Here is a 24739-nt window from a genome sequence, read left to right on the forward strand (position 1 = left end):
TTGATATGGTTTGGGTATTTGTCCTCTCAAATCGCATGTTGAATGTGATTCTCAATGTTGGAGGTGGGATCTGGTGGGGGGTGATTGGATTATAGGAGCAGATCCCTCATGAATAGTTTAGCACCATTCCCTTGGTGATAAGTGAGTTCTTAGTTTATGTAAGATCTGGTTGTTTAAGAGTCTAGGACCTCTTTTCTTTCTCTCTCTCTCTCTCTCTCTCACTCTTGGCATGTGACATGGCCAAGAGAAGGCTCCCTATCACTTTTTATCATCATTGTAAGTTTCCTGAGGCCTAACCAGAAGTAGATGCCAGCACGATGCTTCTTTTAAAGCCCGCAGAGCCATGAGCCAATCAAACCTCTTTTCTTTATAAATTACCCAGGCTCAGGTATTTCTTTATAGCAACGCAAATACAGGTTAACACACCACCCCATGCTATAGTACAGTAGCTAAGTTTCTCCCATTTGACTAATGCTGCATGGGTTCAATACCCAGCCAGGGAATTAGTCTTTTCTGGTTTGATATTTCTGTGGCTTTCGCCATTTATTGATCTTTTTTCCTTCCATGGACAGTTTCTGATTTCTTGTCCTGCGTTTTCCTTTCTCTGAGCTATCTTTAGGGTGATTCTGGGTCGTGTAAAAATTGTTTGCCACCTCTTTGGAGATGACTCGTGCACCCATGATTAAGTCATAATTTTGGTTGAGACGCTTAGAAAGATACCTTTGGTAAAGAAACTCAAAAGCCAAAAATATCAGCTGTTGTCCTGGCTAAAATCTGGTAACAGGAGACTTGAAAGAATTGTTTTTTTAAAGAGCTCTGTGGCTAAAAATCAGCTTAATTAAAAGCTGATATTCAAGTGTTCTCTCTCTCTCTCTGTCTCTCTTTCTCTATAAACATATACACATATATATACACGTGTGTGTGTGTATTTAAAAGGCCTTATACTTTTCTTCCCTTTTTTTTAAATTCTATTTTTGGGAATTTTTTTTTTCAGATGACTGGAACCTTTTTAAAGAACCTATGTGTTTGGTTTCTATGTTCACTTCTTTTTTTTAAGAATTGTTCTTCAAGTTAGTTTTATTTCACCCTTTTCTTCATATATTGTAAATTCTAACAGTCCAAGAACCCTTAAGAAAAACATAAAAAGGTGCCACAGACTCCTTTTCGGGAGCAGCTGCTTTTTTTCCTCAGGGAATCCCAAGCTGTAAATGGACATAGTCCTCTCAGATCTAAAACTGTTCTTTCTGGATTGTGTTATGTGGTCTTTTTGGCTTTTGGGGGGTACCAGAAATTACTTTGCATGATGCAAAAATAACCTTGGTGTGTGTAATAGTTAAGTAAGAGATGCACTCTTAGAGATGGCTCGTGGTAGTTACTTATAGTGAATGGTTATTACTCCAAGGTGCTACTTATTTTGTGGCACACTTGGAGGGGAAAAAAGGTGCTTTTGGGTGTTTAAAAGCTATGTAAACACCCTCACTCTCCAATAAGGGATAAGACTCCTGTGGGGGATGGGCTGATCAGAGTGGGCTGATTAGTGTTGAGTTGTCCACCAATCTTGGGAGAATGTCCCTGCAGTGAAGTGTATTATAAAAGCATTGCACGTTCACATTCCACTGTACTCCCCTCTTTTTGGGGACCCGAGATTCAATGTAAAATGGGATCCTTGATTTTGGGGCATCTGTGTTCTGCTTTCCAGCTTTGCCTACTTGTTACGTATTTAAACATTAAAGCTGCATGCTTTCCTGGCCCTTTCCTTACCGAAAACCAGTTATCTACATAGGGAATAAGTTAAGTTAAAAAGCCAAAATAGAGGCAGAGCACAGTGGCTCACATCTGTAATCCCAGCACTTTAGGAGGTCAAGGTGGGAGAATCACATGAAGCCAGATGTTTGAGACCACCCTGGGCAACATAGTGAGACCCCACCTTTAGCAAAAAAAAATTAAAAATAACTGGGCTTGGTGGCATGCCCTGTAGTCTTATAACCAAAATGGAGGCTCAGCTGCTCACTGCCAACATAGTCCATTTAATAAGGGTGAGGTCTGGTATAAAGAAAGCGATATTTTATTCCGAAGCTAGCTTAGGGGAAGAAGTCATAAGACTTCTTGCCTAAGGGTACCACTTTTCTTTTGGATCAGAAAGCAAGCACTTTTAAAGGGGGCTTAGCATTAATGGCACAAGGGGTGGGGGGAAGTGAGCAGGTGAGGGGTTGGCAATGTTAGCTTAGTGCCCTATCTACCAGGTGATCAAGCCAGTGACTGTTGGTGTCTCCATGGGCAGGCATACTTTGGGTTGTAAATTGACTGTTATCTCTCCAAGCAACCTCCTGGTGGGTGAGGTTTCCTTTCCGGAGCTCCTAAGCATATAGTTAGGTGAATTTGCCCTGTAGGGAATGTCTGGTGAAGGAGGGGTAAAAGGCTATTCAAATTTAGAAATTTGCATTTCTAAAGGACTAAGTAAAAAGTGGGGACAAGGAGGAAAAAGAGAAGAAGAGAGGAAAAAATAATTAAACTATTTCTTAGGAAAATGGGAGTACTTGATTACAGTTCCCCACTGCCAAGTTCCCTTCCATCTCTGTGAAATTGGGGTACTGTATTTATTCTGGCTACTTCCTGCTGAAAGACGGTGTAGTTATTGGGTGTTGGTATGGAATTGATCTGTTTGGATTTGGAAATATTTACGAATACCTGGACTTTGCAGATGATATTTGTTGGACCATTATGGTGCAAGGTCTGGAAAGTCTCTGGGGAAAGTCCGTCTTGCATTCCCATACGGAGGGTGCAGCAGCATTGAACTGCACAACAGAGGGACATGCTTATCCTTGAAATCAGGGCCAATGTTACAGCCAGCTTTTGCTACCAGGATGGTACTGATCTGAGTCAGGACAATAATCACTGGTCTAGTGACAATGTGGAGTCAGACATAGCTTTGATTTGTTGGGATGTGTCTTGCAGGGCTATCTGAGACATTTCCCAAATTTACTGGGATGTGTACACAGCAGTTAGTCTTAACTATCATATAGGTTGCCCACTGCCCGTCATAATTGGATATAATGACAGGTTGGCTAAATATGTATTTAACAGGTTCCAGGAAGAGCTATGAATACTCATGAACCTAGTCATAAGCACTGTCTAGTTCTTGAGAATGGATCAGGTTAGTTAAATAGTTGCGTCCCATCCCGGAGGTGGCATTGCAGATGGGCTAGGCCTCTACATGTGATGAAGGCAAACAGATTATTAATAAGAGGCATTTCTATGGAGACAGAAGAAAAACAAAGGTTAACACTGAGCACAATTTATTCAGATGTTAGACTCAAAGCATCTTTAGTTACAGAGGAGGAAGGCTGTGGTAGTCTGACATGTCTTTCTCATCTCTATTACAAGGAATAATGCAGTAGTAATTTCATTGATTCCAAGCCAGAAAAATCTGAAAGCAATAATTTGGGACTTGAAGGCTGGATGGAATTCAGGATTCAGTCCAAATTGCAGAAAATAAAAACTCACAAACAGTGAACACAACTAGACTCTAACAACAGGTGTACTATGGGTTTTTTTCTAAAACATATATTTTTCTCTCTAATTATTCTTACTAAAGACAAGTCATTGTAGAACCAATTTATTTGCATAATAAATTTCAGTCTTATATGTGGCCTGAATATTTGCATAAAGTATAACAAGAATAATTACTTGCCACGTAGACTCTTTCTAAAATTGGCTTCGCTGGTAGTGTTTGATTCCTTTATTCCATAAGGAATCTCAGATTAGATTTTTAAAGCCTTGAGCCCAGTCATGGAGTTATCTGTACCTGCAAATACCTATATGAGTTGGGGGAATTCCTCTCCTTAAGACCTCAAGATAATTTGGGGCTCCTGGACCTGTCAGAAGGTGACATTCTTTACTTACCACAGGTGAGGACTCTATACAAGGACTGTGTAGACAAGGTATGAGGCCAATTTTCCCAAGGGGCTTTTATTGGCTCTGTAAGTCAACTTTGATTCCTTAAAGCAGTTTGTTTATACCTGAAAGTATGCCACTCTAGTCAAAACCTTGGTAAAATAACCAGGGTCTCCAATGGTGTCTTGTTACAACAGAAAAAAGATTCTTATTGAACTTGTGCAAACAACTATACTGCCATAAATTAAGTATACTTACAAATCGTTTTCAAATTCTAAGGAAACCAGGTAGAGAGAAAGAAATATGCTCTAAATTTTGCTCACAAGAGTGTACTTTACCCAATTGTTAAAAGCTGCAAACAGTACAAAAGACAAAAAGTTTTCTGAACTCTGTAAAACAAAAGAAGTAGCATGTTTCAAACAAAAAGTCATAAAAAGACTATTTTGGTCTTCCATGTAATTAACTCCTGTTCTGCTTGACATTTATGAACACATTAACTCTCCATGGGAGTCTTGGAAGTTTTTCCCTCTATTCTAATTTCACAATTTTCAAAGTTATCAGAAACCTAGATTCCAGGGCACTTTTCAGAGTCCTACAGCTGATTATAAAACTGCCTTTGAAAAGAATCAGAGTGAAATAACAATTGGCAACTGCATACAGAGGGGTTTGAGCCTCCCTTTCCTCTGGGGATTGCCAGCTCTCTCCCTGAGCCTAACAAATAACTTGGCTCACTGCCACTCAGGCCTGCAAAGTGAGTGCCAGGCCACCAGGTCCTGAAGAGTACTGGGGCAAGGGGGCTGCTCATGGCAGGGTCAGGGGAGGGGCTGCCCAGGCCAGGTGAGGGGCTAAAGGCTCAGAACAGCTATGGTTAAAGTCTGATCACCTTATGGCACAAAATAATTTAACTTAACAATTATAATTGTTACTGATAATATATAGACATATCAGAATTATAGGACATATCAGAATTATGGGAATCTTATACAATTTTGGAACACAAGCTAATAATATATTTATATGAATATAACCCAAAGAAAGTTTAAACACCATTTTATATTTGGTAATGTTTTTTGTATGGTTTTAATATGCCAAATAAGCCAAATATGTCCCTTTTGGACTTTAGGCTACCTAATATCTAAAAGGGTTAGCCAGATCAAAGAAAAAGCTTAGAATTTGATTTCGGAAAGTTTGTTAAATATCAAAGGTTTAAACACTTGCTATTACAAAATAGAATCCCAGGTCACTATAAGTCATTTAGTTAGCCAAAATGATATCCCTCCTTCTCAGGATGAAGATATATTCCTATCTTATAAAAGCATTCAAGTAACACCCTGGACGTTTTCATGTTACGCTCTTTTTTAGTACCTCATGATTGGCTTTGGTTAGATTTTCTATTTTAACCAATGCTTCTTCCTGTTCTTTCATTTTTAGCTTCTCTTTCAGTTTCTCTGCTTTGAACAGTTAGGTACAGTCATTAAACAGCTTTTGGTTCATCTCCATGAAGAGCTTCAGGATGCTGGATATCAAGCCATGTATTGTCTTGTTCCAATGGGTCTTTGAATTGCAGTACAAGGATGGAAACGTGATGAGCAGAATCTTTGCTGCGTTGTTACTGATCAAGCTCATAAGGTATTCATTATTCCAGTAATAGAGTGCTTGCTCTGCCACCTGCCACCTGGAAGTGTGAGCTGGAGACACATTTGGCTAGCTGCCAGAAGAGAGGCTCCATGATCTTCCAAATTCCAATGGTTCAATTACATCTAAAATTTCTTCTAATTTGTTTAAGAACATTACTTCTTTTGGACTGTAAGGCTTTGGCCCATATTTGAGAAGTGTCTTCACCACTGATTCAGTGAGGGTGCTATCCTTTTCTAAAAACTGTACTACATGATATGCCAGCTGCGGATGGTAGACACTCAGAGGTTTCACTTTGTGCAAAGGTATAGCACCTTGAATAAGAAAATCTGTGCTCTTCTTTTAGTGGTAAAACAAATCCATTAATTATACTTCCCAATATATCTAGTAACTCTGCTATACCATCGTGAAGCTGTTTCATAAATAAACCTATGAAATGTAATATTTATCTGTTTTCTTATGTAAGCTCTCAAGCCTAAGAATTTCCCATAGATTCTGCAAAGGCTTGTTTAAGGAAAAGCTCTTTCCCAGGTCAGGCACATGGCTTACACCTGTAATCGCAGCACTTTGGGAGAGTGAGGTGGGTAGATCACTTGAGGCCAAGTGTTCAAGATCAGCCTGAGCAACATGGTGAAACCCCATCTCTATAAAAAATACAAAGATTAGCCAGGTGTGGTGGCACATGCCTTGTAGTCCCAGCTACTCAGGAGGCTGAGGTGGGAGAATTGCTTGAACCTGGGTAGCAGAGGTTGCAGTCAGTGAACTGTAATTGTGCCACTGCACTCCAGCCTGGGTGAGAGAGCAAAATTCTGTCTCAAAACAAACAAAGAAAAAACTAAACAACAACAAAAAACTCTTCCCTTAGCATCTTCACTGTCAAAGCACTCTAAAAGCTGCAGTGCAAACTTCTGACCAATATATTACTTTGCTGTATTAGGTTGGAAACCTGGAGACTCTAAAAATCTTTTTTTTTTTTTTTGAGACGGAGTCTCGCTCTGTGGCTCAGGCTGGACTGCAGTAGTGTAATCTCGGCTCACTGCAAGCTCCGCCTCCCGGGTTCATGCCATTCTCCTGCCTCAGCCTCCCGAGTAGCTGGGACTACAGGTTCCCACCACCATGCCTGGCTAATTTTTTGTATTTTTAGTAGAGACGAGGTTTCACCGTGTTAGCCAGGATGGTTTCGATCTCCTGACCTCGTGATCCACCTGCCTCAGACTCCCAAAGTGCTGGGATTACAGGCATGAGCCACAGTGCCCGGCCTCTAAAAATCTTAAGAAATATTCATAAACAAACTGTAAATGAGGCCAGGTTGCTTCTGACATTGGTTTGTTTTTCTCTGGGCCAAATTCAGCTTCTGGACACTAGAAGGTGGTAATGTTTGAAACATGTCAACTTCAAACATATGGACTACCTCTGGGTAAACAGGTTCTGTGATCCAATTCCAATGATGGGTGATAAATTCTTCCGTTTCACTTAAAGTAGCTCATTGTACTTCCTTCCACTTTAGGTCATTTTGTGGATCAGAAACAAAGTCAAAGAGGACACAACACTGATGTAACTTCCAAATGAAAAGTGTCTCTGGATCAGCAGGAGGAACATCGTTTAAAGATGGTAGTGTTTGAGTTCTTTATTATTGCTCACGCTAAACCTTGACGAATTTTGCTGTTTGTCTTTCTTCACTATGGGCTGACAGATTGGTACATTTATTTTAGCAGATACTGTAGATGGGACAGCAACAAGGCTATTTTTCCTGAAGGAAATTTGCTCTGATCTTACTGTGTCTTGTCCTTCTTTTAAACTTTTTCCACTTTTCCCTGCTTTTGATGATTCTTTTTATTCACGTGCTGCCCCCAACACCCCGCCCTGGCCCCACCCCAAACACACCACCCCACCATTGCCTACTCTTCGAAGCTGCAGTGCCCCCACCTCGTCATCATGCCTCCCTGGCCACAACCACCACCACTGCCATGGGGGACTGAGTCATTCACTGTTCTCATTCCCCTTTTCTAGGCACCCAAAGGCTGCAGTAGCTGTGGTGGCAGCTCAGACATTTTTTAAAAAGCAAAAATGTTACTTGTTGATTGAGAGTAAACTCAACTTTCCATACAAGACCCAATAAAGACAGCATGAGGCTAACCCGAATCTGACTTTTCTCTCTCTCCCTTCCCTCTTTTTTTTTTTTTTTTTGGTTGTTTATTTAAAAGGAAAAAAAAATCTTTCATTATCTTTTAGTAAATGCATGAAAGTGTTGTTCAAAAGCAAAAGTGAAATTTCATCTTTGCATTAGTGTACTATTCTTAATAAAAGGCCAGGGGTGGTGACTCCTGTTATCCCAGCACTTTGGGAGGCTGAGGTGTGAATTGCTTGAGCCCAGGAGTTCAAGACCAGCCTGGGCAACATGATGAAATACAAAAAATACAACCAAAAAAAAACAACTAGCCAAGCATGGTGGTGCATGCCTGTGGTCCAGCTACTTGGGAGGTTGAGGTGGGAGGATCACCTAAGCCTGGGTAGTTGAAGTTGCAGTGAGCTGTGATTTCACCACTGCACTCAGCCTAGGCAAAAGAGGGAGACCCCGTCTCAAAGGAAAAAAAAAAAGGAGGCCCAGTGTGGTGGCTCATGTCTGTAATCCCAGCACTTTGGGAGATTGAGGTGGGTGGATTTCTTGAGCTCAGCAGTTTGAGACCCATCTGGGCAAACGTGGTGAAGTCCCATCTCCACCAAAAACTACAAAAATTAGGTGGGTGTGGTGGCTTGTGCCTTTAGTCCCAGCTATTCAGGAGGCTGAGGTGGGAGGATTGCTTGAGCTCAGGAGGCGGAGATTGCAGTGATCCAAGCTTGTGTCGCTGCACTCCAGCCTGGGTGACAGGCTGTCCTGCAGAATTGAAGGAAATGATATAGGAGAAGACAGTACAATGGTTTCACTGGTGCCTTTCACTTCAAGGGCATTCTCCAGAGGCCGATGGGCAAACCAAAGTCAATCAGCCCATTTTATAATCGACCCATCCCCCATTCCATGCCTTTTAGGTGCCAATAGAGCATGCTTTTCTTCCTATTTAAATGCAAGAAAGAAGTACCAGCCTGTAGTAATGCCTACACACTGTAAGCAACTGCCATTAACCATCCCTAGAAATATATTTGTTACCTAGCTATTACGCACCAAGGCTAAAAGTTCTACTGTAATGCAAAGTAATTTCTGATGCCCCTAAAAGTCAAAAAGGTCGGGTAACACAATGCAAAACAGAACAGAGCCTTAGATTTTGATAGGGATCTTTCTACTCACAATTCTTGGAGTTCCATGAGGAAAACAGAGGTTTCTCCTGAAATGGTGTCTGCAGTGCCTTCTCTGTTTCTCCCAAGGAGTTCCAGGATATCAGAAATTACCTTAGGCCCTCTCATGTGAGCGTTGAGGGTAGCATGAAGACAGACAGAATTCAGTTGACTGGATATATGTATATATCTATCATATATAAATTATTATATCATATAAACATATATTAAAATTATATATGTTGTATATTATGATTATATATTATATATACTTATATAATATGTATATAATACATATCAGCATTTAGTTGGGCTGACTTTTAATGATAGAGCTTTTTTTTCTAAAAAAAACAAAAAACAAAAATCTTTTAAAATCTCTTATTACCAGATTCTAGCTGGGAAAAACAGCTGACACCTCTGGCCTTTAAGTTTTGTTTTGTTTTGTTTTGTTTTCCCCCAAAAGTATTCTCCCAAGTGAAACCAATAAGCTTTAATGAAGGTTATGACTTAACCATGGATGTATGAGGTATCTCCAAAAAGATAGCAAGCAGTTTTCACAAGATCTAGAATTCCCAGTAGGGTGGCTCAGAGAAAAGAAAATTCAAGAGAGGAAATCAGAAGCTGTCCATGGAGAAGAAAAAGAATCAACAAATTGTAAGTCCCATGACTACCATGGAAGTAACCAGAAAGGACTTACTTCCAAAGCCAGGAGTTGAACCTAGGCTGCCAATGTGAAAGAGCAAAGCCTTAGCCACTGAGTTAGCACAAGGTGGTTGCTGTTGCTTTTTCCAGGAGTCTAGAGCAGTTACTATTGAGCTTGCAAAGGATTTTTAACTATTCAAGAGACTTGAGGCTAGACATGACATTATCATGTGCCCTTTTTAGATGTAAGGAGTCAAAGCCCTATGACTTAACGGCAGAAGTACTTTAAAGGCAATACAGAAAGTTACATGGATGCAATAACCTTTTCAAATCCATAATTTGAATAAACTTTTAGATAACTTTTGAATTAGATGAAAGTATTCTTTTTCTCAATAAGAACACATCTTCTTTGGCACATTTGATATAAACCTGGGAAGTAATAAATCCTGAACTGCCTGTCAGATACTAGCATTTTATAGATGCAATATTAGCATTTTATAGTTCACAATTTTGGAACATATTTCCCATATAATCATTTCTTAATTGGAAATGATCCAAATATTCAATAAGCATCCAAAATAGGCTAGGCACAGTGGCTCACGCCTGTCATCCCAGCACTTTGGGAGGCCAAGGCAGACAGATTGCTTGAGCTCAGGAGTTCAAGACCAGCCTGGGCAACATGGCAAGACCTTGTCTCTTCCAAAAATACAAAGGAAAAAAAAAAAGCAGGATATGGTGATATGCACCTGTGGTTTCAGCTACTTGCGAGGCTGAGGCAGAAGAATCACTTGAGCTCGGGAAACAGATGTTGCAGTGAACAGAAATCACTCCACTGTACCCCAGCCTAGGTGACAGAGCAAGGCTCTGTCTCAAAAAAAAAAAAAAAAAAACAGATTTAAGATTTTAAATTATACAAAAAGTTTATTTTTTCTAAGCATTTGTCTCATTTATTTTCTCATTTTTAACCATTTTCTCATTTTTAACCATTTTCTCATTTTTAAACATTTATTTAGATTACTTCTGAAAACTAGGTTATGACACAAAGGTGGTCATTATTTAAAGTTATTTCTCTATTAACCACTTTTAAAGCTTGTGAACATCAGTTGTTTATTTAAGTAAGAACCTTATAGTCAAATACATGGACATTTTGTTGATAACTTAGAACAGGGGTCCCCAACCCTCAGGCTATGGACTATGGACCAGTCCATAGCCTGTTGGGAGCCATACTGCACACCAGGAGGTAAGCAGGCAAGCAAGTGAAACTTCATTTGTATTTACAGCCACTCCCCATTGCTTGCATTACTGCCTGAGCTCTGCCTCCCGTCAGAGCAGCAGTGGCATTAGAGTCTCATAGGAGTATGCACCCTATTGTGAACTGTGCACGAGAGGGATCGAGGGTGTGTGCTTCTTTTAAGACTCTAATGCCTAATGATCTGTCACTATCTTCCATCATCCCCAGATGGGACAGTCTAGTTACAGGAAAGCAAGCCCAGGGCTCCCACTGATTCTACATTGTGGTGAGTTGTAGAATTATTTCATTATATATACAATGTAATAATAATAGAAATAAAGGGCACAATATATGCAATGTGCTTGAATCATCCCCAAACCATTACCTTCTTCACGGGGTCCATGGAAAAATTGTCTTCCACGAAACCAGCCCCTGGTGCCAAGAAGGTTGAGGAGTGCTGACTTAGAAGATTTAGCTGTTCCTGTTAAACAATATTAAATGTCCTATTTGTCAGGCCTCTGAGCCCAAGCTAAGCCATCATATCCCCAGCGACCTGCACGTATACATCCAGACGGCCTGAAGCAACTGAAGATCCACAGAAGTGAAAATAGCTTAACTGATGACATTCCACCATTGTGATTTGCTTCTGCCCCACCCTCACAGATAGATGTACTTTGTAATTTCCCCCAACCGTAGGAAGTTTCTTTGTAATTCTCCCCACCCTTGAGAATGTACTTGGTGAGCTTCACCCCCTGCCCCCAAAACATTGCTCTTAACTTCACCGCCTATCCCAAAACCTATAAGAACCAATGATAATCCCACCACCCTTTGCTGGCTCCTTTTTCGGACTCAGTCCGCCTGTGCCCAGGTGAAATAAACAGCCGTGTTGCTCACAAAAAGCCTGTTTGGTGATCTCTTCACACAGACACGTGAAATATTTGGTGCCGAAGACCCGGGTCAGCGGGACTCCTTCGGGAGACCAATCTGCTGTCCTCATCCTCACTCCGTGAAGAGACCCACCTACGACCTCGGGTCCTCAGACCAACCAGCCCAAGGAACATCTCACCGATTTTAAATCCGGTAAGCGACCTCTTTTTACTCTCTTCTTCTCCAACCTCAGCTATCCCTCAACCTCTTTCTCCTTTCAATCTTGGCGCCACCCTTCAATCTCTCCCTTCTCTTAATTTCAATTCCTTTCATTTTCTGGTAGAGACAAAGGAGACATGTTTTATCCGTGGACCCAAAATGCTGGTCACGGACTCAGGAAGGCAGCCTTCCCCTGGTGTTTAATCATTGCGGGGACGCCTCTCTGATTATTCACCCACGTTCCATTGGTGTCTGTTCTCTGCGGGGACGTCTGCCTTGATCATTCACCCATGTTCCCTTGGTGGCAAGTCAATTGCGGGGACACCTGCTTTGGCTGCTCACCCATGTTGCAGTCCAGGGCTGCTCCCCACCCCCTTCTCTATGTCTCTACCCTTCTCTTTAAACTTGCCTCCTTCACCGTGGGCAACCTTCCACCCTCCATTCCTCCTTCTTCTCCCTTACCCTGTGTTCTTAAGAACTTAAAACCTCTTCAACTCTTACCTGACCTAAAATCTAAGCATCTTATTTTCTTCTGCAATACCACTTGGCCCCAATACAAACTCGACAGTAGTTCCAAATAGCCAGAAAACGGCACTTTCAATTTTTCCATCCTACAAGATCTAAATAATTCTTGTCATAAAATGGGCAAACGATCTGAGGTGCCTGACGTCCAAGCATTCTTTTACACATTGGTCCCTCCCTAGTCTCTGTTCCCAATGCAACTTGTCCCAAATTCTCCTTCTTTCCCTCCCGCCTGTCCCCTCAGTCCCAACCCCAAGTATCGCTGAGTCTTTCTAATTTTCCTTTTCTACAGACCCATCTGACCTCTCCCCTCCTCGCCAGGCCAAGCTAGGTCCCAATTTTTCCTCAGCCTCCGCTCCCTCACCCTATAATCCTTTTATCTCCCCTCCTTACACCCAGTCTGGCTTACAGTTTCGTTCCTTGACTAGCCCTCCCCCACTTGCCCAGCAATTTCCTCTTTAAAAAGTGGCTAGAGCTAAAGGCACAGTCAAGGTTAATGCTCCTTTTTCTCTATCAGACCTTTCCCAAATCAGCCAGCGTTTAGGCTCTTTCTCAATCAGACCCCACTAAATATATACAGGACTTCCATCCTACAATTTAACCTGGAGTGACTTAAATGTCATCCTAACTTCTACCCTCTCCCCAGATGAACGGGAAAGAGTTTTTTCTCTAGCCCAATCTCACACCAATAACCGCCGGCTTCATGAGCCAGACCTCCAGGAAGGTATTAGAGCAGCTCCCCGAGAGGATCCCCAACGGAACTATCAGGCAGATTCCCCACGTATAGCTAGGCGAGATTACATGGTTTCCTGCCTAGTTGAAGGGCTTAAAAAGTCAGCTTACAAAGCTGTTAATTACAACAAACTTAAAGAAACTACCCCAGGTAAAGACGAAAACCCAGCCCAGTTCATGGCCCACTTAGCAGCAACCCTTAGACGCTTCACCACCCTAGACCCAGAGGAACCAGAAGGCCGCCTTATTCTTAATATGCATTTTATCACCCAGTCAGCTCCCGACATTAGAAAAAGCTCCAAAAATTAGATTCCGGCCCTCAAACCCCACAACAGGACTTAATTAACCTCACCTTCAAGGTGTACAATAATAGAGAAGAGTTGCAATTACTTGCCTCCGCTGTGAGAGAAACCCCAGCCATATCTCCAGCACACAAGAACTTCAAAACGCCTAAGCCACAGGGGTCAAGCGTTCCTTCAGGACTTCCTCCCCCAGGATCTTGCTTCAAGTGCTGGAAATCTGGCCACTGGGCCAAGGCATGCCCGCAGCCCCGGAATCCTCCTAAGCTGTGTCCCATCTGTGCGGGACCCCACTGGAAACTGGACTGTTCCAACTGGCCCAAGGCTCTGACTGACTCCTTCCCAGATCTTCTCGGCTTAGCGGCTGAAGACTGACACTGCCCGATCGCCTAGGAAGCCTACAGGACCATCACAGGCGCTTTTGGTAACTCTTACAGTGGAAGGTAAGTCCGTCCTCTTCTTAATTAATATGGAGGCTACCAACTCCACATTACCTTCTTTCCAAGGGTCTGTTTCCCTTGCCTCCATAACTGTTGCATCAATATTTATACTGACTCTAAATATGCCTTCCATATCCTGCACCACCATGCTGTTTTATGGGCTGAAAGGTTTCCTCACTAAGCAAGGGTCCTCCATCATTAATGCCTCTTTAATACAAAACTCTTCTCCAGGCTGCTTTACTTCCAAAGGAAGCTGGAGTCAGATACTGCAAGGGCCATCAAAAGGCATCAGATCCCATCGCTCAGGGCAATGCTTATGCTGATAAGGTAGCTAAAAAAGCAGCTAGCTTTCCAACTTCTATCCCTCATGGCAGTTTTTCTCATCATCTGGCCACTCCCACCTACTCCCCCGCTGAAACTTCCACCTATCTCTTCCGACACAAGGCAAAGGGTTCTTGGACCAAGGAAAATACCTCCTTCCATTCTGTTCTATCATCATTTCATAACCTCTTCCATGTAGGTTACAAGCCGCTAGCTCATCTCTTAGAACCTCTCATTTCCTTTCCATCGTGGAAATCTGTCCTCAAGGAAATCACTTATCAGTTGTTCCATCTGCTATTCTAGTATTCCTCAGGGATTGTTCAGGCCCCCTCCCTTCCCTACACATCAAGCTCGGGGATTTGCCCCTGCCCGGGACTGGCAAATTGACTTTATTCACATGCCCCGAGTCAGAAAACTAAAATATCTCTTAGTCTGGGTAGACACTTTCACTGGATGGGTAGAGGCCTTTCCCACAGGGCCTGAGAAGGCCACTGCGGTCATTTCTTCCTTTCTGTCAGACATAATTCCTCGGTTTGGCCTTCCAACCTCTATACAGTCTGATAACAGACCAGCCTTTAATAGTGAAATCACCCAAGCAGTTTCTCAGGCTCTTGGTATTCAGTGACACCTTTATATCCTTTACCGTCCTCAATCTTCAGGAAAGGCAGAATGGACTAATGGTCTTTTAAAAACACACCTCACCAAGCTCAGTCACCAACTTAAAAAGGACTAGACAATACCTTTACCACTTGCCCTTCTCACAATTCAGGCCTGTCCTCGGAATGCTACAGGGTACAGCCCATTTGAGCTCCTGTGTGGACACTCCTTTTTATTAAGTCCCAGTCTCATTCCAGACACCAGACCAACTTGGACTGGACCCCAAAAAACTTGTCATCCCTACTGTCTTCTGTCTAGTCATACTCCTATTCACCGTCCGTTCTCAACTACTCATGAATGCCCTGCTCGTGTTTACACTGCCGGTTTACACTGTTTCTCCAAGCCATCACAGCTCATATCTCCTGGTGCTATCCCAAACCGCCACTCTAAATTCCCTCTTAAAGTAAATAAATAATCTTTGCTGGCAAGGCTATGCTGAACCTCCTTGGGCACTCTAATTAGATGTCCTAGGTCCTCCCAATTCTTAGTCCTTCAATACCTGTTTTTTTCTCCTTCTCTTACTCAGACCTTTTATCTTCTGTTTAGTTTTTCAATTCATACAAAACCGCATCCAGGCCATCACCAATCATTCTATACGACAAATGTTTCTTCTAACAAACCGACAATATCACCCCTTACCACAAAATCTTCCTTCAGCTTAATCTCTCCCACTCTAGGTTCCCACACCGCCCCTAATCCCGCTTTAAGCAGCCCTGAGAAACATCCCCCATTATCTCTCCATACCACCCCTCAAAAATTTTCACTGCCCCAACACTATTTTGTTTTATTTTTCTTATTAATATAAGAAGGCAGGAATGTCAGGCCTCTGAGCCCAAGCCAAGCCATTGCATCCCCTGTGACCTTCATGTATTCGCCCAGATGGCCTGAAGTAACTGAAGAATCACAAAATAAGAGAAAATGCCCTGCCCCTGACTTAACTGATGACATTCCACCACAAAAGAAGTGAAAATGCCGGTCCTTGCCTTAAGTGATGACATTACCTTGTGAAATTCCCTTTCCTGGCTCAAAAAGCTCCCCCACTGAGCACCTTGTGACTCTCACTCCTGCCCACCAAGAGAACAACGCCCCTGTGACTGTAATTTTCCTTTACCTACCCAAATCCTATAAAACGGCCCCACCCTTATCTCCCTTGGCTGACTCTCTTTTTCTCCCGCCTGCACCCAGGTGATTACAAAGCTTTATTGCTCACACAAAGCCTGTTTGGTGGTCTCTTCACATGGACGTGCATGACACTATTTATCAAAAATTACACAAACAGGCCGGGCGTGGTGGCTCAAGCCTGTAATCCCAGCACTTTGGGAGGCCGAGGCGGGTGGATCACGAGGTCAGGAGATCGAGACCATCCTGGCTAACATGGTGAAACCCTGTCTCTACTAAAAATACAAAAAACTAGCCGGGCACGGTGGCGGGCGCCTGTAGTCCCAGCTACTCGGAGGCTGAGGCAGGAGAATGGCGTGAACCCGGGAGGCGGAGCTTGCAGTGAGCCGAGATCGCGCCACTGCACTCCAGCCTGGGTGACAGAGTGAGACTCCGTCTCAAAAAAAAAAAAAAAATTACACAAACAAAGATCATTCTTTTTGGGGCTAGGTTTACAGTTTTATAACTTTTATGCCAAATTTTGATGCCTTATAATATCTGGCAGAGATAAATATGAAACCACTTGATCAATAAATCTGAACAAAAATGTATATTGACAATTCATAAGACATTTCTAATATTATTTCACCAATAATTTTAAAGCCAACTTATTTATTGAAGATTTTACTTAAGTCTCATGAGTCCTCCTTAACTTTAAGTGAATTTGGTACCTTGTAGCAGCAACATATAACAAAATACATGTGTGTACACATAAACACACATATACATACTCATATAAACAAAGATCCTATAGCTTTTGTTTTTGAACTCTAGCCAAGAGATATCAATGCAGACTCATCCGTTTATTAAAAAACAGTTGAATCCAAATGGTCGTTTTTATCTTAACACCAGTATAACAGCAGATTTAAAGCAGGCAGAAAAGCAAATAGAGGAATATATAGTCTGGCCAGCCTCTGCATAGGAGCCAGGTTTTACAAGCAGGGCATGAGAGAGAGAGAGGAGAAGGAAATAAAAAGAACAGTAAAGTGATAGAAAGGGAGCTCAAGAGCTTCCAGTCACTTACACGGCACAGGGTTGATACTCCCATCACCCTTGTTTATCTCCCATTCAGGAGAGACTCAGACCCAGGGTCCACATGATATGGGATGGGACCCTCCCACCTTCACAAGTAACTGGTCAAGATGAGCTCTTTCAGTCATAGAGAGATAGGGGAGCCTGCAGTTGAGAGGACTAAGGCTGTAGGTGGCTCTCTGAAGATAGAAGAGTGAGATTGGAAGTAGAGAGGAAAGAAAGAAATCAGGGCCCATTCACAAAGTGCTTGCAAACAAACAGCATACTTCCAAACGAGTCTCCAATCAAGGAGGCTGAGTGAGGTCCTGAATGCCCCTCCCCAGGTCCAAATGGTTCCATAGGCCCAGCAAAGCTCCTATGGTGCTGCACTTACAAATAGAAATACCTAAAAGGCTCAGATGCTGTCACTAGCAGCCAAGTCTGAGGTAGAACAGGGCCCCAGTGACACCCCAAAAGAAGCAGAGGGTGATCGGGTGCACTTCCAGCTAACTCAGCCACTTTCAAAGTTTGCCAGGTTTTACAGAGGTCACTTTCTTTGTACCAGCAGAGAGTTGAAGGCAGGTGTGCCGTGAGGCACAAGGGAGGCTCCCCCAAAACAAAAGCATTTTTGGCAGCTGCTGAGAAGTTCCCAGATGTTCCTGTCATGAGATCTGCTAGCCACGAGCAGCTGGTGCTCACAGGTGACCCCACACCTTGCCTGGTAGCAAAACCTGGCTGTCAGGCACAGACTCACCCAGAGCACGCAGCACTTTCCCTATATGCGCCACCAAAATTGTAACCAAAATGCAGGTTCAGCTATTTGCTGCTTGCAGAGTCCAACTAAGGTCTGGTATAAAGAAAGTGATTTTTTTTTTTTTAAATTCCAAAGCTAGATGAGGGGAACAAGTACAGGCTTCCTGCCTAAAATATAACTTTGCTTTTGGAGCAGAAAGTGCGCACTTTTAAAGGGGGCTTAACATGAATGGCACATGGGGTGGGGGGAAGTAAGCAAGTGGGACTTCTACATGTTAGCTTGGTACCTTATCTACTAGGTGGTCAAGGCGGTGACTGCCTGTTTCTTTGTGGGCACGTGTACTTTGGGCTGTGAATTGACTGTTATCTCTCAAGGCAACCTCCTGGTGGGTGAGATTTCCTTTCTGGAGCTCCTAAGCAGATAGTTAAATGAACTTGCCCTGTGGGGAATGTCTGGTGAAGGGGAGGTAAAAGGCTATACTTGCATTTCTAAAGGACTAACTAGAAAGTGGGAAAAGGAGGAAAGATAAAAGAAGATAGAAAAAATAAATAAATTTTCTCTTACAAAAAATGGGAAAGTTGGTTACAGTCCCAGCTACTTGGGAAGCTGAAGCAGGAGGATTGCTTGAGCCTGGGAGGTCAAGGCTGCAGTGAACCATGATCACACCACTGCATTCCAGCCTGGGTGACAGAGTGAGACCCTCTCTCAAAAATGAAAAGTGATATGGTTTTGCTCTGTGTCCCCACCCAAATCTTATCTCGAATTGTAATTCCCATGCACTGAGGAAGGGACCTGTAGTCCCCACGTGTCGAGAAAGGGAGATAATCGGATCATGGGGGCAGTTTCCTCCATGCTGTTCTCGTGATAGTGAGTGAGTTCTCATGAGATCTGATGGTTTTATAAGTGTTTGGAAGTTCTTCCTTCTCTTTTTTCTGTCCCTCTCACCTCTGCCATGTGAGACATGTCTGCTTCCCCTTCCACCATAATTGTGTTTCCTGAGGCCTGCCAGCCATGCACAACTGTGAGCTGATTAAACCTCTTTCCTTCATAAATTACCCAATCTCAGGTATTTCTTTACAGCAGTGCGAAAACAAACTAATACAAAAAGAAAGAAAGAGAGAGAGAGAGAAGCAGAGAGACAGAAAGAGCAAGTAAGCAAGCAAACTTTTCCTGGCCATCTTAACTGAACTTTTACTTATACCATTTTGTCCTTGGTTTGAGCAAATGATGGTACAATATATAGGACTAATGTCTTAGCTCTGTGCTTTTGAAATAAACGTTTTCTATCTCATTTCACCTAAGAATGGTCCCTTTATAAAGACAAATATAGGGTTACCTAGATAATAATTGCCTAGGGCAATAAAATAGGCAATTGGAAGAGTGTATGGGGAAAAAAAAACCTATTTAAAAACTGGCTAATGAGACTCGTGTAAACCTTTAAGATCTGCTTCTATCTATGTATCTGTGTCATGTGTATGATGTTTCACTACCAAAATATATAATAGAGCTCCAACTGAGAGGAGCTGGGCACATTCCTCAGCCCCGGGCTCAAAACGAACAAGCCCAATACAAACACATCCCATCCTCCCATCCCACCACATATCGCCATATATCTCTCAAACTTCCTGAGCCCAGTACAAACACATCCCATCCTCCCATCCCACCACATATCGCCATATGTCTCTCAAACTTCCTGAGCCCAGTACAAACACCACCTGGAAAAGTCTCCGATAAGGAGGCAGCCGTTCAAAGTTTTACTGAAAGCACGGGAACCAAAAGAATTCCTTTGTTCCCCTGTAACTTTCGGGCTATAAAAAGCAAACACTCGCATTGTTCGGGGCCCTCTTGTATGCTGTGTAATGGAGGGACCAAGTTCGAACTTGTCATAAAGATCCTTGCCGCTTGGCTTTGACTCTGGACTCTGGTGGTCTTCTTTGGGGAATAGAGGGTCTGGGCATAACATCTGGGGGCTCGTCCGGGATTCCCCCAAGCCCACCAGACCCCTGGTCAACGGATATACTAGGATCGATCTACTGATAGGTGAGCCGGCTCGTCTCCGTTTGTCTGTCTGTGTCTGTTCTGAATCTGAATCTGCGACTCGCGAGGTCTGAAACTGGAGCTGGCACAGTCCTGGCGGACGCGCTATAGGACGGCCAGCGGAGACCGGTGGGAGACGTCCCCTGGCGCTTGTCTGATCTAGCTAACGATCTGAACTGCCCCGACCGCCGGTTTGGGGTTTGGGCAGTAGCTGTCTCTGACCTGAACTGCCCCGAGCGCGTCTGCGGTTTGGGCAGTAACTGTCTCTGATCTGCACTGCCCCGACCGCCGGTTTGGGGTTTGGGCAGTAGCTGTCTCTGATCTGAACTGCCCCGACCGCCGGTTTGCCCCGAGCGCCAGTTTGGGGTTTGGGCAGTAGCTGTCTCTGATCTGAACTGCCCCGACCGCCGGTTTGCCCCTAGTGCCGGTTTGGGGTTTGGGCAGTAGCTGTTTCTGATCTGAACTGCCCCGAGCGCCGGTTTGGGGTTTGGGCAGTAGCTGTTTCTGATCTGAACTGCCCCGAGCGCCGGTTTGGGGTTTGGGCAGTAGCTGTTTCTGATCTGAACTGCCCCGAGCGCGTTTGCGGTTTGGGCAGTAACTGTCTGTGATCTGCACTGCCCCGACCGCCGGTTTGGGGTTTGGGCAGTAGCTGTCTCTGACCTGAACTGCCCCGAGCGCCGGTTTGAGGTTTGGGCAGTAACTGTCTCTGATCTGCACTGCCCCGACCGCCGGTTTGGGGTTTGGGCAGTAGCTGTCTCTGACCTGAACTGCCCCGAGCGCCGGTTTGAGGTTTTGGCAGTAGCTGTCTCTGATCTGAACTGCCCCGACCGCCGGTTTGCCCCTAGTGCCGGTTTGGGGTTTGGGCAGTAGCTGTTTCTGATCTGAACTGCCCCGAGCGCCGGTTTGGGGTTTGGGCAGTAGCTGTTTCTGATCTGAACTGCCCCGAGCGCGTTTGCGGTTTGGGCAGTAACTGTCTGTGATCTGCACTGCCCCGACCGCCGGTTTGGGGTTTGGGCAGTAGCTGTCTCTGACCTGAACTGCCCCGAGCGCCGGTTTGAGGTTTGGGCAGTAACTGTCTCTGATCTGCACTGCCCCGACTGCCGGTTTGGGGTTTGGGCAGTAGCTGTCTCTGACCTGAACTGCTCCGAGCGCCGGTTTGAGGTTTGGGCAGTAGCTGTCTCTGAGCGCCGGTTTGAGGTTTGGGCAGTAGCTGTCTCTGATCTGAACTGCCCCGACCGCCAGTTTGCCCTGAGCGCCGGTTTGGGGTTTGGGCAGTAGCTGTCTCTGATCTGAACTGCCCCGACCGCCGGTTTGCCCCGAGCGCCGGTTTGGGGTTTGGGCAGTAGCTGTTTCTGATCTGAACTGCCCCGACCGCCGGTTTGGGGTTTGGGCAGTAGCTGTTTCTGATCTGAACTGCCCCGACCGCCGGTTTGGGGTTTGGGCAGTAGCTGTCTCTGATCTGCACTGCCCCAAGCGCCGGTTTGGGGTTTGGGCAGTAGCTGTCTCTGACCTGAACTGCCCCGAGCGCCGGTCTGCGGTTTGGGCAGTAACTGTCTCTGATCTGGGCTGTCGGAGCACGATCGCGACTAAATATCATTAATAAGTCAGATCAGATTTCCTTTGCAGGGATTCAAACCCACATTCCTTTACAGGAAGGGACTACAAATTATTACAGGATGGGTAATACCCAGAGCACTCCTCTATCTCTCTTTACAAATAATTTCAAAGAAGTAAGAGCAAGGGGCCATGATCTTGGTATGGAAATCAGGAAAGGTAAGCTAATTACTCTGTGTCGCTCCGAATGGCCTGCCTTTGATGTAGGGTGGCCACCCGAAGGGACCTTCCGACTTGCGGTCATCACTAGGGTAAAGTCCAAGATTTTCCTACCTGGGCGTGCGGCCACTTAGATCAAATCCCATATATCCTCATATGGCAGGACCTTGTTGAGAACCCGCCTCCTTGGCTGTCCCCTTTCCAATTAGCCTCTGAACCCTGTAAGACACTGGTTGCTCGACCACTAAAATCCAAGCAACCAACTGCCCCCCCCATCCTGTTCTACCTGATAGCGGGGACCCACTGTTCACAGAACCCCCTCCGTACCTCTCTGGGCCCCAGGCCCCGACCCCCCGGGCTGAGTCGCGGGAGGGAGCAGGCGGAGGGGAGGCGGCCGGCACACATGGGCCCGCTGACAGGGAAGGTAACTTTGAAGGGCCAGCGGGGTGGACGCGAGGGCGCACTTCGCGGGCTAGCCCCCCCCAGCCGCCTGACTCCACGGTGGCTTTACCCCTTCGGGAAATAGGACCCCCAGATGACACAGGAATCCCCAGGCTCCAGTACTGGCCATTCTCCACCAGTGATCTGTATAACTGGAAAACTCAGAGTGCTCGGTTTTCAGACAACCCCAAAGATTTACTGGCTTTACTGGATAGTGGCATGTTCACCCACCAGCCCACTTGGGATGATTGCCAGCAGCTCCTCCGAATCTTGTTTACCACGGAAGAGCGAGAGAGAATACAGGTAGAAGCTAGAAAGCTGGTCCCGGGGGACAACGGTCAACCGACTGCCAACCCCGACCTCATAAACGCGACCTTTCCTCTGACCAGGCCAGCGTGGAACTACAACACGGCAGAAGGTAGGGGACGGCTACACCTTTATCGCCAGACTCTAATGGCAGGTCTCCGGGCAGCTGCTCGCAAGCCCACTAATTTGGCTAAAGTATATTCTATTCTGCAGGGAAAGACAGAGAGCCCAGCCACCTACTTAGAAAGATTAATGGAAGCTTTTAGACAGTACACCCCCATAGATCCAGAGGCTCCAGGAAGTCAGGCAGCTGTTGTAATGTCTTTCGTAAATCAGGCAGCCCCAGATATTAAAAAAAAACTCCAGAAATTAGAAGACTTAGAAGGAAAGCGGATCCAAGACCTCCTTCAGATAGCCCAGCGGGTTTACAATAACAGAGATACTCCAGAGGAAAGGCAATTTAAGGCCACTGAAAAAATGACCAAGGTCCTGGCAGCAGTGGTACAGAAAGAGCATCTACAGCCAGAGTACACCCAACCTAGGCGGCCCCCCAGGCATGATAACCTGAGAAAAGACCAATGTGCCTACTGCAAGGAGGCTGGCCACTGGGTAAGAGACTGCCCCAAAAAGAAACAACGAGGACAGGGACCCCCTAGGTCTACACCCGTACTAGTCACTCAAGATGAAGACTAGGGAAGACGGGGTTCGGATCCCCTCCCCGAACCTAGGGTAACTTTGCAAGTGGAGGGGTCCCCAGTCCAGTTCTTGGTCGATACGGGAGCACAGCACTCAGTCTTAGTTAAAACTAATGGGAAATTGTCCTCCAAGTCCTCGTGGGTACAAGGGGCCACAGGAGTTAAAAAATACCCATGGACAACACAAAGGACAGTAAACCTCGGAGCCAAGAATGTAACCCATTCTTTCCTGGTCATCCCTGAGAGCCCCTGTCCCCTATTAGGGAGAGACCTGCTAACTAAAATGGGAGCACAGATCCATTTCCTCCCTGAAGGGCCGGTCGTGACCAACTCCCACAATCGGCCTGTGTCTGTCCTGACTATAACCCTAGAAGATGAGTACCGGTTCCACCAGGAGCGAGCGGCCCCTGACCAGGACATAGCAACCTGGCTCCAGCAATATCCAGAAGCTTGGGCGGAAACGGGGGGCTTAGGACTAGCAAAACACCGTCCTGCCTTGTTTGTTGAACTTAAGCCTGGGACAGACCCCGTGCGGGTATGCCAATACCCGATGCCCCTAGAGGCCAAGAAAGGAATTGCCCCGCATATCCGCCGGCTCCTTGACCAAGGGGTCCTTCGCCCATGTCACTCGCCCTGGAATACTCCATTGTTGCCAGTACGAAAACCTAATAGTGGAGAATACAGACCTGTACAAGACTTAAGAGAAATCAATAAGAGGGTTGTGGACATACATCCAACTGTGCCTAACCCGTATACCCTCCTGAGTACCTTAAACCCTAAACATCAATGGTACACTGTTTTAGGTTTGAAAGATGCTTTCTTCAGTTTGCCTTTAGCCCCTCAGAGCCAAAAGCTCTTCGCCTTCGAGTGGAATGACCCTGATAGGGGCATAAGTGGCCAATTGACATGGACCAGGCTGCCGCAGGGATTTAAAAACTCTCCTACCCTGTTCGATGAGGCCCTCCATGAAGACCTGGGTGAGTACCGACGCAAACACCCTGAAATAACTTTACTACAGTATGTTGATGACCTCCTAATTGCTGCTGAGACCCAAGAAGCTTGCATCCAAGGGACCAAGGGTCTCTTACAAGCTCTGGGGAATCTGGGCTACCGAGCCTCGGCAAAGAAAGCTCAAATCTGTAAGCCAGAGGTAACATATCTAGGGTACCTGCTTAAAGAAGGGCAGCGCTGGTTAACAGACGCCCGGAAACAAACTGTTCTGCAGATCCCCAGGCCACAATCCACCCGACAAGTGAGGGAATTCCTGGGGTCGGCGGGATTTTGCAGACTATGGATACCTGGGTTCGCAGAACTGGCTAAACCCTTGTATCAGGCAACCCGGGGGCAGCAGCCATTTAATTGGACAGACGAAGCCGAGTCGGCTTTCCAACAGATTAAAACCGCCTTACTCTCTGCGCCTGCACTGGGGCTACCTGATGTTACCAAGCCCTTCCACCTATATGTGGATGAGAATACGGGTGTCGCCAAGGCGGTAATAACTCAGAACTTAGGCCCCTGGCGGAGGCCAGTTGCCTACCTGTCAAAGAAGTTAGACCCAGTGGCTGCCGGGTGGCCTCCTTGTCTCCGAATGATTGCGGCCATGGCTCTGATGGTGCAAGATGCTGATAAACTTGTCATGGGACAAGAATTGCGGGTCGTTACTCCACATGCCATCGAAGGTGTACTCAAACAGCCACCTAATCGATGGATGAGTAACGCCCGGCTCACCCACTACCAAGGACTACTACTAAATCCTCTCAGGATAACTTTCCTGCCCCCAACGACCTTAAACCCTGCCTCGCTGCTGCCCAACCCGGACCTGGACGCCCCACTCC

General features: G+C 45.2%; 2 long non-coding RNA genes and 1 pseudogene across 4 annotated transcripts in view; 1 reads left to right on the plus strand and 2 right to left on the minus strand.

Annotated features, from left to right (window-relative positions):
• Positions 1-3217: 3217 nt before the first annotated feature.
• The window catches only part of LOC105471319 (uncharacterized), a 36376-nt gene continuing 14854 nt past the window's right edge, over positions 3218-24739 (minus strand). The window contains exons 3-5 of one of the 2 annotated variants that reach the window (XR_011621930.1): positions 10188-10305; positions 8813-8921; positions 4102-4283 (exon numbers count right to left, since the gene is read on the minus strand). This is a non-coding gene — a long non-coding RNA (uncharacterized lncRNA). Of the gene's footprint in view, positions 3428-4101; positions 4284-8812; positions 8922-10187; positions 10306-24739 lie in introns of those variants that run through there. The other variant, XR_011621932.1, reaches the window with a different exon arrangement.
• LOC105471441 (serine/threonine-protein phosphatase 2A 56 kDa regulatory subunit gamma isoform-like) lies at positions 5236-6931 on the minus strand (annotated as a pseudogene).
• On the plus strand, positions 5410-14955 carry LOC139362721 (uncharacterized). Of its 2 annotated transcripts, XR_011621934.1 has the most exons (4): positions 5410-5523; positions 7037-7140; positions 11598-11752; positions 13508-14955. It is a non-coding gene; the product is annotated as an uncharacterized lncRNA (long non-coding RNA). The 2 variants fall into 2 exon arrangements; XR_011621933.1 differs by having other exon boundaries at positions 11598-14955.

The sequence above is a fragment of the Macaca nemestrina genome, chromosome 4, assembly GCF_043159975.1.
Source record: "Macaca nemestrina isolate mMacNem1 chromosome 4, mMacNem.hap1, whole genome shotgun sequence".
NCBI lineage: Eukaryota > Metazoa > Chordata > Mammalia > Primates > Cercopithecidae > Macaca > Macaca nemestrina.